At 29.6% G+C, this 13,255-nt stretch overlaps 1 pseudogene; it reads left to right on the top strand.

The window, feature by feature from the left end:
- The first annotated feature begins 227 nt into the window (after positions 1 to 227).
- LOC113376390 lies at positions 228 to 12,968 on the top strand (annotated as a pseudogene).
- Positions 12,969 to 13,255: the final 287 nt, after the last annotated feature.

The raw sequence follows: 13,255 nt of genomic DNA, 5'->3' as shown, positions 1-13,255 counted from the left end.
GATCGCAATATGTTTCCAAGTGAAAATAGCCCTTGCCCAGCATTGCTGCACCAATAAAAAGTCAGCCTCATTAGTTAATTCAATAACAAAAACATCAAATATGGACGGATTAACCTTGGGTTACCATCTGAAAATACGAAGTGAGAGAGAAGTTTTAGCCCAACAGCTCATAGGACGTAAGGTTCTGATTGCTGTTAAAAAAAATAAAAAAAAAACTATTGTTGGCAATGTATTCGAGTTCCAAGGAACTAGTTTTTAATTTATTTATTTTTTGTTTACAGAATCCGGTCGCACATTGCTGGTCGGAGCCGATGCAACATCGCAAAAAATATTACTGCACAGTTTGCCGAAAAGAATCGAGAAACACTCCACCCACATTGCATGAGTGAGTTTAAAATGAATTATTTGTTCAAATAAAAACTTATGTTTCCTATTTATTACCATGATAATTTGAATGTTCAGTTTGTGAATACTACGTGCACACGGAATGTTTGGACTTCGCCGTGGCGGATTGCAAGAGAGAACGCAACTTACCTGCCTGGCAAGGAGCGTCTGCTGTTAAGCACCAGCACCACTGGCGGGAGGGCAATCTGCCGCCGAACTCTAAATGGCGGCTTGCAAGGAAAACATGTGGGAATTCTGAATGCCTGACCGGGTATCGATGCGAATGGTGCGGCGTAACGGTAAGTCACTTAGTCACTATTTATTTTATAACATTCAGCTTACTAGCATATTAATTATAAAGTGATTCATGATATTAACCTAAAGCTATGCCCCGTAGGTTGACAGGTTTTTGAAAAATCAAGTGCTTCCTTTCCAAAGCGAGAGAAGTTGCATAATTAATATCGCTTTTTATATTATTAACTTCCCGTAGGGCAAGTTATAGTAATCGCAAAAAAATCGAAAATGAAAATACCTTACCTTAGAAAAAATGGATGTATGTGTGTGTGTATATGTGTGTGTATGTATGCGTTTATGTGTGTGTGCAGATACAAACTTTTGTCGACGATTTCGGGAACACGAATGAAGTGATTTGAATAATTTAATTCGTATTGATAAGGAGACGTGCTGATTTTGTTTTTGGCGAAGGCAGGTTTATCCGTTCCGAAGATATGGGGCAAAAAATGCCAAAAACGGTAACTCAGCTTTTAAGAAAACGGAGTGCTGATTAGAATAAGTCAAAAAACATTTTACTTGTATTAACAAGATAAAGAACTGATCAAATTTTCATGAATTTTGGAGATCTAGTAAAAAAAGTAAAAAAAAATGGATATATGCACATAAAATTATCAGATATTTTATAGAGATTCTAACAATAAGTATAAATTTTCTTTACATTACTATGGTTTCCGTTACGCGCTTCGATATTTTGTCTCTATGCAGTTAAAGCAGTACGATTGCTTTGAAAAAAAAGTTAATAATTGCCAGAATATTTCAAAATAAATTTTTCTTCGAAAAGTCTTTTTTTCAAAAAAAAGTAATTTTTGTCAAAAATTTATAGTTTCTCAAAATTCTAATTTTTTCAGAGTAATTTTTTTTCAAAAATGTTAATCTTTTTAAAAAAAAATAATTTTGGTACGGGAAGTTCCAGCAATTTGCTTTAAGGCACGACGCCATGCGCCCCACTAGTTTATTTTTATTATTATTAACTTCCCATAAGAATAAGTTGGTTTTCATAAAAAAATCTGATTCGCCAATTTTATGTTTTCTCGACGTTTCAAGTTATTCTGAATTGAATGAAACCAAATTTGGGAAAAGTAAGCGCGTGTGAGTGTGTGAACAGATTTTTTACCTTAAATCGACGTTTTCTCGAAAACGGCTGGACCGATTTCAAAAATTCAAAAACCAATCAACGTATCTCGATGAACACTAGCGTTTATCAATTTGCCCGAAGATCAGCCAAGCGGTTTTTTTTGTAAATAGCAAAAAAGTGAAAAATTTTTCGTCCACGTTTTAGCCCGCAATTCTGAGTCGATTTCGAGAATTCAAAAACCGTTTGGAAGATATTGGTTGGGAATCATGCTGATTACCCAGATTAGTTTTTGGTAAAATCGGCCGGGACGTCTTCTTGTAATAAAGTGTTAAAAAAATTTTTCGACGATTTTTATGTTTTTGTTTGTGCCGGTAGATACCATAGTCTTATAGATCATACTAAAATATGACGGCCCTATTAAACGACTTGTTTAATTTTGAAAATTCGTCAAAGTTTGCAAAAATTAGTATCGTTTTTTGGCGTTTGTCAAAATTAAAAACTTCATCGACGTTTGCTCAAAAACGCCTGAACCGATTCAAAAATTTAATCGATGTATTTCGATGTGGGTTATCTTTTCTCAGTTTTGTGCGACGATAGGCTGAGCCGTTTCTTGTAATAGCAGAAAAGAGAGAAAGCAGAATTTTAAATCGATTTTAAAAAATGAAAAACTGTTTGAAAGATATCGGTTGAAAATGATACCGATTAGTTTTAGTTACCGATTAGTTTTAGGTTACGAGCCGTTTTCTTGAAATTAACTATTCAAAAAAATGTCGATTTTTATGAACCTTTTTTGGCAATAGATACCATGGTCTTATAAAACATACTGAAATGTTACGACAAATAGTTCAATGTTAAAAATTCATCAAAGTTTGAGCAAATATTGTAGTCAAAATTTGTGTCAAAAGTTGCTTTTGTGATGTGATGAGTCAAACAATATCAATTTATTAAAATGATAAACTACAATTTTAGGGGATACAAGCACGTGTCTGTGCAATATAATTAATATAATTACAGTTAATTTAAATGCGTTTGAGAAAATTCTATTTGAAATTGCAATGTCTAGATTTAATTGAAAGCCATAACTTATTTATTTTTGAAATAACCAGTTGAAAATTTTATCTAAATATCTAAATTTCAATTTTGATTGATTAAGTAAATTCTTGCACATTTTGGGTTCATACGACTTGCCTTAAGGCTAAATGCCACTTCCAACTAGTTTTTTGAATTTGATCACGCCATTTTAAATTATCATTTATTTCGATCACCCTTTTTTTACTTCTTTTATTTCAATATTACTCATTAATTTTTTTAATCTATCTTTTTTATTTTTAATTAATATACATATTTAGTTTTTTTATACTTATAGTTAATTTATTTTTCATGAAATATGTTGTATAATTTTTAAATCATCATTAATTTTGTCAGTGTCATCTTCGTACACTATATTTGTACCTATTAATTTAGTTTCTTTAAATTATTTATATATAATAATAATTTTTTTTTATTATTTTTCTCATTATTTGGTTTTGGCTTCTTCATTTACTTCTATTGTTCATATTTTTTGTAATTACCATTACTATTTTTATTATTATTAACTTCTCGAAAAATAAGTTTATATTCATTTTATTATTATTTATTTATATATTATTTATTATTAATAAATAATTTATTAAAAAATTATAAAATTTATTTATATATTATTTATTATATATTATTATTATTATTTATTTATATAATATATTTATATATTATTTACTTATTATTATTTTATGTTTTCTCAACGTTTTAAGTCATTCTGAATCGAATGAAACCAAATTTGGAAAAAATATGTGTGTGTGTGTGTGTGTGAACAGATTTTCTGCCGTAAATCGGCGTTTTCTAGAAAACGGCTGAACCGATTTCAGAAATTCAAAAGCCATTTGTTGTATCACGATGAGAATTATCGTTTCTCAGTTTTGTGCGACGATCGGCCAAGCCATTTCTTTGTAATTTGTAAAAAAGTGTTAAAGTTTTCGTCCACATTTCAGCTCATACTACCGAATCGATTTAAAAAAATCAAAAACTGTTTGAAAGATATTAGTTGAGAATGATACTGATTAGTTTTAGGTGAAAATCTACTGAGCCGTTTTCTTGTAATTAACTGTTGAAAAAAAAATTAATTTTATGGAATTTTTTTGGCGATATATATCATGGTCTTATAGTATAATATACTGAAATATTACAGCATTACGACAAGTAGTTTAATTTTAAAAATTCATCGAAGTTTGAGAAAATGAGTAGTTTTTTTGACGTTTGTTAAAATTAAAATTAGACGATTTACTTGGTATAACGATAGAGTTCTTGGTCTTAATGAACATACTAAATCATTAAATTCCTACGGAAACTGGTTCAGATATAGAAAGTATTGATTTTTGAAAATTTGCTTTAAGAAAATACTCCGAGTTAACGCGTTCGTTCGTTTTCAAATATTTATAATAATAATTTGTTTATTTTTTATTGATTAAGTTTATTATTTACACATATCGGAAAGTTTTCCTCAAGGCAAAATACCAATACCAACTAGCTGTAAGTGGAATTCTGTCTTGAGGCAATTATGGCATCGTGCCTTAAAGCAAATTGCTGGAACTTCCCGTATCGTAACGAATGTTCAAGGAATACTGAATGTTTTCAAATAGATTATTATAAATATTGTAACATTGTCGAATATTTATAAGAATGATATAAACTGAATTGCAAAGTTGATATTATTTGTAAAGTATATTAGAAAAATCTGAAATATTTTCGATATACAAAAAACTAAAAAAAAAAAAAAAAAAAAAAATGGAACAAATTTTTTTTTCCAAAATCAATTATTTTGTTAAGACAAGCAGAAAGTTCTTTGAATCATTTAAATCGGACGCTTAGTTCTCTCAAAAATTGCCATTTTTTACATATTTAGCTTCGTATCTTCAAAATGTCTGGGCCTGCCTTTGCCAAAAACTAATAAACACTTCTCCCATTCATTACTAATTGAATGCTTTTTAGATCATTCAAATCGGATACTCCGTTCTCTCAAAAATTCGATTTATATTTTCTGCACTCTTTGCTCCGTATCTCCGAAACGGCTGGACCTGCTTTTGCCAAAAACTAATCAGCTCTTTTCCCTATCAATAGGAATCGAATGTTTTTTGAACCATTCAAATCGGTTGATCCGTACGCCCGAAAACGTGGGCGAAAATTTGTATCCATACATACATACACACACACACACATCCATTTTTTCTGAGGTATGCCAAAACGTTCAGAAACCTTCAAAACGTCGAGAAATGTAAAAATTTTCAATTCCGATTTTCGGCCCATTACAATAACTTACCCTACGGGAAGTTAACTAGTTTTTATTATAATTATTGTTGCTATTATTATTTTTATTGATATATGTGGGTTGCGATTTTTTTTTGATTCATTTTCAAATTTATCGTTTTAGTGGCAACACTATTCCTTATTTTTTATTGTATTTCAATCAAAATGATATAATGTTACTTGATGTTTCATTAACAATTGTAACAAAATTGAAAATAAAAAATATATAATACCCAGTAAACCACAAAACGTAATGAAAACGTTAATAGAACGTAACAGATTATACGTAAAACATAACGGTTACGTAACCTAAGAGGCACACAGACGTATCTATTTCCGCCTCAAAAACGTAACGGCCTGTTTAGTTACGCGAAAACATAACGGTTTCGTTTTTGTAACGTTTCCAAATTGCGCGAAAACGTAACGGTTTCGTTTTTGTTAGGTTTCTAAATTACTAAATTAACGTGTAGGTGTCTTTGATGTAACTTAAAAATTTAATAAAATTTCCTGTAAATATAGAAACCATTTTTTTATATTAATTTTATTTCATATTATAATTAAGAATTTACAAAATTTACATAACATATACTTAAAATTACAAAACTACAGAATATAAATTTGGATTTTAAAAATTTGATTAATCTAAAACAAAAAATAACAATTCTAACAAATTTCTATTTAACAGGATGGAATTAAATGTTTTATTTTGATTATAAAATTTTAACCATTGAAAATAAGTCTTGTGTAAAATTCTTGGCAACCTTTGTTTATCAAATTGAAACCATTTCACTGCTTTCTGTTCGTAAATGTATCTAAAACAGAACCAAACAGGTTAGAAACAATTTCTACAAATTGTTTATTGATAATATTGATTTAAATTTTTTGTAACATTACCTCTAAAAATATTCATTATTTTCAAGTTATTGACAGCTAGGCAGTCCTTTCAACAATACCAAAAACATATTAATTCTTCATCGAATTACACTTTAGACAATAAAGAAGATTTTAGTCTCTGAATTTTTAAATATATTTTTGCTGAAGTAAAAACAATAGAAGGTTATGATTTGGAAATATTGTGATTATTATTATAAATTGTAACAATACTTCTAATTACCTCTATTTACTTTCATTATTTATTAAGAACAAAGTGCAGCTAATTCCTTTATAAACGTATTGCTCAAATATTGTCTTAATTGTTTCTTGTCAGTTCAGCCAAATTTCATCCACCGACTTTTAAATCATATTTTTGCTAAAACTAAATCATAAAAAATTAATACTAAATCATCTAATCATCTCTAACTATCATAATGGGGTATACCAATTCCATGACACATGACACGAGTGTCATCATTTAATGCTGTAAAAAATTTTATTCTTCTTCAAATCATTTTTTCGTGATGATGGTGGATTATTATTTTATATTCTAACTTTGCATTCATATTCTTTATTTGAGCAAATATCTTTATTATGTTCTGAGTCATTATATTTCTTCAATTGAAAACCATTGTATTAGTTTTTATTCCTGTTTAGCCGAACTATATTATTGTTACTGAAGGGGCTACAAATATTAAATTTGTATTTGTATATCTCATTTTTACTAACCTTTTGACTCAACATTGCAATAATCATTGAGGTTATGATTTTTTTGTAGAATTTAATTATTATTTGATAAACATACATTTGATGAAAACTTCTACAAATAACAAAATACGCGAATAGAATTTCCATTAAGGTCCAACTATATACTGAAAAAAAAAATCATTATTATAATAATATATAAATTAAAATAATTTACACATGTTTTATATTTATACTTCCTTGATCGATTCCATTTTAAACATTTTAACTGCACACTGCATAACTAATACGTTCTACATTAATCATATAAAATATTAATCATATAAATAATGATTAAATAAATGCTTCAAAAGAATGAAATAATTTGCTTGTCAAAAGATCTTCAATATGAAGCGTCCATTACGTCATTAGTCATAGACAGAAAAGTAAAATATATAGAGTCACGAATAACTTTCAATTGTATTTTCGTGCATAGAGTCTCGCATACATAAAAGAGTAGAACACGTAACCTATCTTTTTGACAGTTTTGTGAAACAGCTGTACCACACCGTCCATTTTGTATGTTAAACTTACAAAACACTGTAACTGAACGGTTACGTTATGAAGAAAACCATGCATTAACGTTTAAAGGTTACAATTAAACGTAACATTTACGTTTTATTAACGTAACCATAAAATACATAACAACGTTTCTTCTGTGCTACGTTACTTTAACTTTATGTGACGTTTGTGGTTTACTGGGTATTATGTATAATAAATATAACATGTGGTGATGTTTATCAACCTTCACCGATTATAGTAGCTCCATTCCATACATATAACTCGCACTCGCAATTATAAAGAGAGTATAGTGTTAAGTTAAAGATTCTAACAACAGTAGGGTTGTTGCCGTCGAAACATTTCGATAAGAACTATTGTGTATTGTATTAGTCGCGTCAGTTGAGTGTTTTTGCATTTTTATGACCGTTATGCAATAATTCGTTGACTATACACATTGTAAGACAATATTGATTTTCTGTGTGGCCTCTTTAAAATCAACGCTTAGATGTGCCGAACCGTCCGCCCAAATGCGAAGCACATTGTGGAATTACACTAGAAATAGAGTGGAATCCCAGTGTGAATAATGTTTGTTTCAATTTCAATGCTATAGCTTAAGTGCTTCATGCTCATGCATTTCTCCAATTCTGCATTTCTGCATTTCTACTCTCACGATCAGATTTTCTACGCGTTATGGAAAAAATAACTAGGACGTCGAGCACGCGTCCTGTGTAAATTACGAATTACAATTATACGACGGATTAGATTTTTTTTTTTTGTACAAACACATGGATGGTAAATGTAGTATAACTAGTGGTGCATGGCATAGTGCCTTGAAGCAAATTGCTGAAACTTTTCGTACGGTAATTTTTTTTTTTGAAAACTGAATAGAGTTTTGAGAATTTTTAAATTATTGAAAAAAAAGAACTTTTTTGAAAATATTGTATTTTTTATTTTTCGAAATATTCTGGAAACTTTAATTTTTTTTTAAGCAATCGCGCTGCGTAGCGAAATATCAAAGAGCCTAATAAATATCTGATATTTTGATGTGCATATATTTAATGATCATTTTTGACCGCCAAAGGGCTTTTTTAACTTCTCGTAGGGTAAGTTATTGTAATGGGCCGAAAATTGAAATTAAAATTTTTATATTTCTCGACGTTTTGAAGGTTTCAGAACATTTTGGCATACCTCAGAAAAAATGGATGTGTGTGTGTATGTATGTATGGATACAAATTTTCAGTCACGTTTTCGGGCGCACGGATCAACCGATTTGAATGGCTCAAAAAACATTCGATTCCTATTGATAGGAGGATGTGCTGATTAGTTTTTGGCAAAGGCAGGTCCGGCAGTTACGGAGATAAAGAGCAAATAGTGCAGAAAATGGAAATCGAGTTTTTGAGAGAACGAAGCATCCGATTTGAATGATTGGGAGAAGTGTTTATTGGCAAAGGCAGGCCCAGCCATTTCGAAGATACTGAGCTAAATGTGTAAAAAATGTTAGTTTTTGAAAGAACTAAGCGTCCGACTTAAATGATTTAAAGAACTTTCTGCTTGTCTTAACAAAATAATTGATTTTGGAAAAAAAAATTGTTTCAACTTTTTTTTTTCTAATATTTTTTTGTATATCGAAAATAATTCAGATTTTATTTTTAATTCTGACTATGGTTCTAATATACTTTAAACAAATAATTTTAACTTTGCAATTTAGTTTATATAATTCTTATAAATATTAGACAATGTTACAATATTAATAATAATTTATTTGAAAACATTCAGTATTCCTCGAACATTTCGTTACGGTATGGAAAGTTCCAGCAATTTGCCTTAAGGCACAATGCCATACACTCCACTAGTTACTTTTATTATTGGAACTCCAAAATCGCTGGATCAAAAATTTAATCAGTTTTTTATTCCGTCAATACAAGTGAAATGTTTTTTGAATCATTCAAATCGGACGCTCCGTTACCTCAAAAACTGAAAAACCACTTCTGGCACTTTTTGTCGCGTATCTTCGAAACAGTTGGACCTGCCTTTGCCAAAAACTAATCAGCACATATTCCTTTCAATAAAAATCGAAATGGTCAATGAAAAATTGTATCCGCGCATTCATATACATACATGCATACATACATACACACACACATACATCAATTTGCCAAAATGTTCAAAGGACTTTGAAATGTGAATATATATAACATTTTTTATTGTAGATTTTTTTTTTGCGATTACCCTACGGGAAGTTAAAAATATATTACATTGTATATAATACATTTTTAATATAATATAATAAATACATATTTAATGATTTTTTAATTTCTGTACTAATAGCCTTTTTTCCTTTGGAAAAATTTTCTTTCAATTATTTTATTCAACGTTTCGGGGATGTTCAACTTCATCAGATAAATAAAATAAATTTTAATTAGCTTGTCCTTGATTCATTAAAGTTGAAAATGATTATTTGAAAATTATATATTGTGATAATAATTATTTTCTTTTTTGGGGAATATAAAATAATTTACCTAGAAAGTGTAAAAAATTGAAAAATAAAATTAACTTTGAGTCAGTGATTTAAAATAAACTTATCGGTCAATTATCAATTACATAAGTGTAAAAAACTGTCGTAGATAACGATTATAAATAAAAATAGAGTTGCAATCGGATTTTTGAAAGTTGCAAATTAATTTAAGTGCTTAAATTTTATTGTATTACATATTTAATTTTAAATTTAAATTTTATTGCATTACTGTGTCTTGGATTTTTACTGTGCAAGATATTTTTTCTTGGTTCGGCGTTTAAAATTACTAGTTTGTCAAAGATAATATTGTGATAATGTGATTATATGTGTTTAATAAGTTTTAATTTATTTTTGAATTTTGTATTTGGTGTTAATATATAATATATATTAACCAGTTAATAAAGGATATCGGTCGTACAGAATCGATTCCATATTGGTGTTTCATCTTTCAATTAATGCCAATGGTTCAAATAATAAATATTAAACTATTAAATATTATTTCAAAAAATAGTTTAGCATTATCCATAAAAACAATAATATTTTCTTCAAATTTTTTAACCATAAACAAAAAGTTACTTGATATCAATTACTACAAATAATCTAGTTCAAACCAGTGAAAATATAAATTAATAATACCGTAAATTGGCTTCGATATTATTTATCTTTTGGACAAATATTTCTATATTCTATTATAATCATTATATAATTTATTATTATTTTTGCTTTTAATAATTATTTATTGAAATTGAAAAAAAACTTTGTCACTAATGATGAACCCCAAATTTAAATAAAAGAAAAGAAAGAACTACATGTTAAAAATTACATTCATAAATAATTTTCTAAAACGTATTTTCTAATTTTCAGGTGCATGGCGGTTGTCGTGTGTCACTGGGATCGGATTGTCAATTCGGGAACCTGCAGGCGATATATTTGCCTCCTCATGCAGTCAGCATCCCTCGTACGGAGGTGCCTATGGAGGCCATTATTGGCGTGCAGGTTCGGCCGCGGGGCGGACTTACGCGGGACTATAGCTGTCGTACGTAACCATTATAATAATAATAATAATAATAATAATAAATCGATAGAATATTCACTGTTTTATACACTTTTATGCATTTTCTTTTCCAAACTTGTGTTCCCATGATCCCTGGCCCTGCGCTTCAGCTTTCAGTTTTCTGCAGTTTCACCTTTCGCTTCTTCACAATCGTTTTAGTCTTTTTATTTTACCTTCGATGACGTCGTGTAGAAGGATTTTAGTTTTAATAATTGTTAACTAAGATTAGTTTTAATAATTGTGTTCAGTAAAGTTCTTTGTTTGCCCACTCATTTCAGTACTTCTTCATTAGTTATCTTATCTGTCCACATTATCTTTTCCATTTGTCTCCAGCACATTTTAAAACTTTCTTTCGTCTGCCATTCTTCTCGAGTACATGTCTCTGATCCGTACAGGGCTGTGCTCCAGGCATAACAATAGCAATATTGAAAATATCAGTTCAGGTGTTCCTCAGGGACCCATTCTTGGTCCACTACTATTTATTATTTTTATTGAAGACATATCTGAAATTATTAGCTGTCCACATTTATTATTTGCAGATGATCTCAAACTATATCTCAAAATAAATTCTATTGATGACTGCTTATTATTACAGTCTCAACTTCACTCTTTCCACTCTTGGTGTGTCTATAATAAATTACATTTAAATACATCAAAGTGCAAAATTCTTAGTTTTTCACATAAGCGCGTTCCAATACATTTTGATTATAAAATTTCTAACACCAGCATTGATAGATGTACTAAATTTCAGATTTTGGAGTTTTATTTGATTCTGGTTTGTTTTTCACTGACCATATAACTGATATTTGTAATAGTGCATATAAATTTTTAGGTTTGATACTGAGAAATTGTAAACAATTCAGTTCTAACAATGCACTTCTTTGCATGTACTATTCTAATGTACGTTCAAAATTAGAATATGGTTCGATTATTTAGTATACTCATCAAATCAACAACTCTGATGCGATAGAGAAGGTTCAGCGAAAATTTCTGAAATATTTTTATTACAAAACATATAAAATTCACCCTGAACGTGGCTTTGACCACAACACTTTACTAAAAGAATTTGCTATTCCTTCCCTTGCCTCACGTCGATTTATCTGTACAATTATGTCTTATTTAAACTTTGCAATAATGCTATAGAATAGACTGTCTTTTTATTCTTAACCAACTATCCTTTAATGTTCCAAGGCTATCTACGCGTTCACAATTATTTTTTAATTATCCTTCTCCTAAATTTGCCTATTTTACTTATGTCCTCTAACTTAATTAATAATGAAATAGATATTCACAACACTTCACCTAATCAAATAATCTCCATCTGCACAAGTTAACTTTTATTTTCTTTTCAAATATCTCATTATTTTATCTTATTCTGTTTATAATAATATTGTTACATTCTGCATTATTAGTAATTTTATGTTAGGCGTTTTATGTTAATAACTATATATTGTAATTTTGTATACATTTTAATTGTTATTCATTATGTAAAATAATTGTATTTTTGAGTCCTCTTGGAAGAAATCTGTGGGCTATATATTTAAAATAAATAAATAAATAAAAATGAATAACACTTTATCATCTCTTTGCAAGTCGAGACTCAGTTTGCTCGTCGGTAGCTACCTCTTTTTCTTGCGTTAACGTTTCTCAAATATTTGAAATGATCCACGTCTTCCAATTATCGATTTCCTACCTCAGTCATCTTGTTTCAAGTAATCGATATATATTTCTAATGATGTATTCTCTGATGATACATATCTATTTTTGCAGCTCGAAGTATTTCAGAAGAATTCAGCAGTGGGGACGCAGCGAGGTATCGCGATGAAGAAATTAGTTCATCATCAGGTATAATACTAAATGAATACATTAGATTCTCTGTTTGGATAAAATATTATTGTTAATTATTTGTAGTCAAAACAGATGCGGGACATAATCGTGATTCTAAATGCGATAAGGGTAAAGAGAAGGAGGACAAAGATGAAGGTTTGTCATTAATAAATAACACTGCAGTATGATGAATTTTAACTGTAAAATCTGTATCTTTTGCAGAAGTGATCAAAGTATTTGACGGCAATTGTTCACTTCGACGTCGAATATTTCGCACGATATCTGTGTCCCGTACAGCATCAGCCGAGACTCTCCTGCTGGCCTCCCTACGTGCTTTTTCACATTGGCAAAGAACCCAGTGAGTTTTATTTGACGGACCTTTACGCCGGCGACGATGTTCGCGTTCAGGATCCTTTGCCGGTTACTACACTGCAACGTGTCGAAGGAAAACGGCCAGCCGTTTTTCTTCGATTCAGGTAAATAATAATTTTAACTAGTTGGTATTGGTATTTTCCCTTGAGGGAAGTTACATGAACTTCCCGATATGTGTAAATAATCGACTTAATCAATAAATAATAAGTTAATTTATGAGTGATTAGAAGTATTCCGAGTGGATTTATTACACATCATTGCAAACGAACGACGTTAA

The sequence above is a fragment of the Ctenocephalides felis genome, unplaced genomic scaffold (genome assembly GCF_003426905.1).
Source record: "Ctenocephalides felis isolate EL2017-DRISC unplaced genomic scaffold, ASM342690v1 CF-g0.4_SCAFFOLD_01886, whole genome shotgun sequence".
NCBI classification, from domain to species: Eukaryota; Metazoa; Arthropoda; class Insecta; order Siphonaptera; family Pulicidae; genus Ctenocephalides; species Ctenocephalides felis.
The sequence above is the reverse complement of the archived record's forward strand: the minus strand, read 5'-3'. Positions and strand labels throughout refer to the sequence as shown.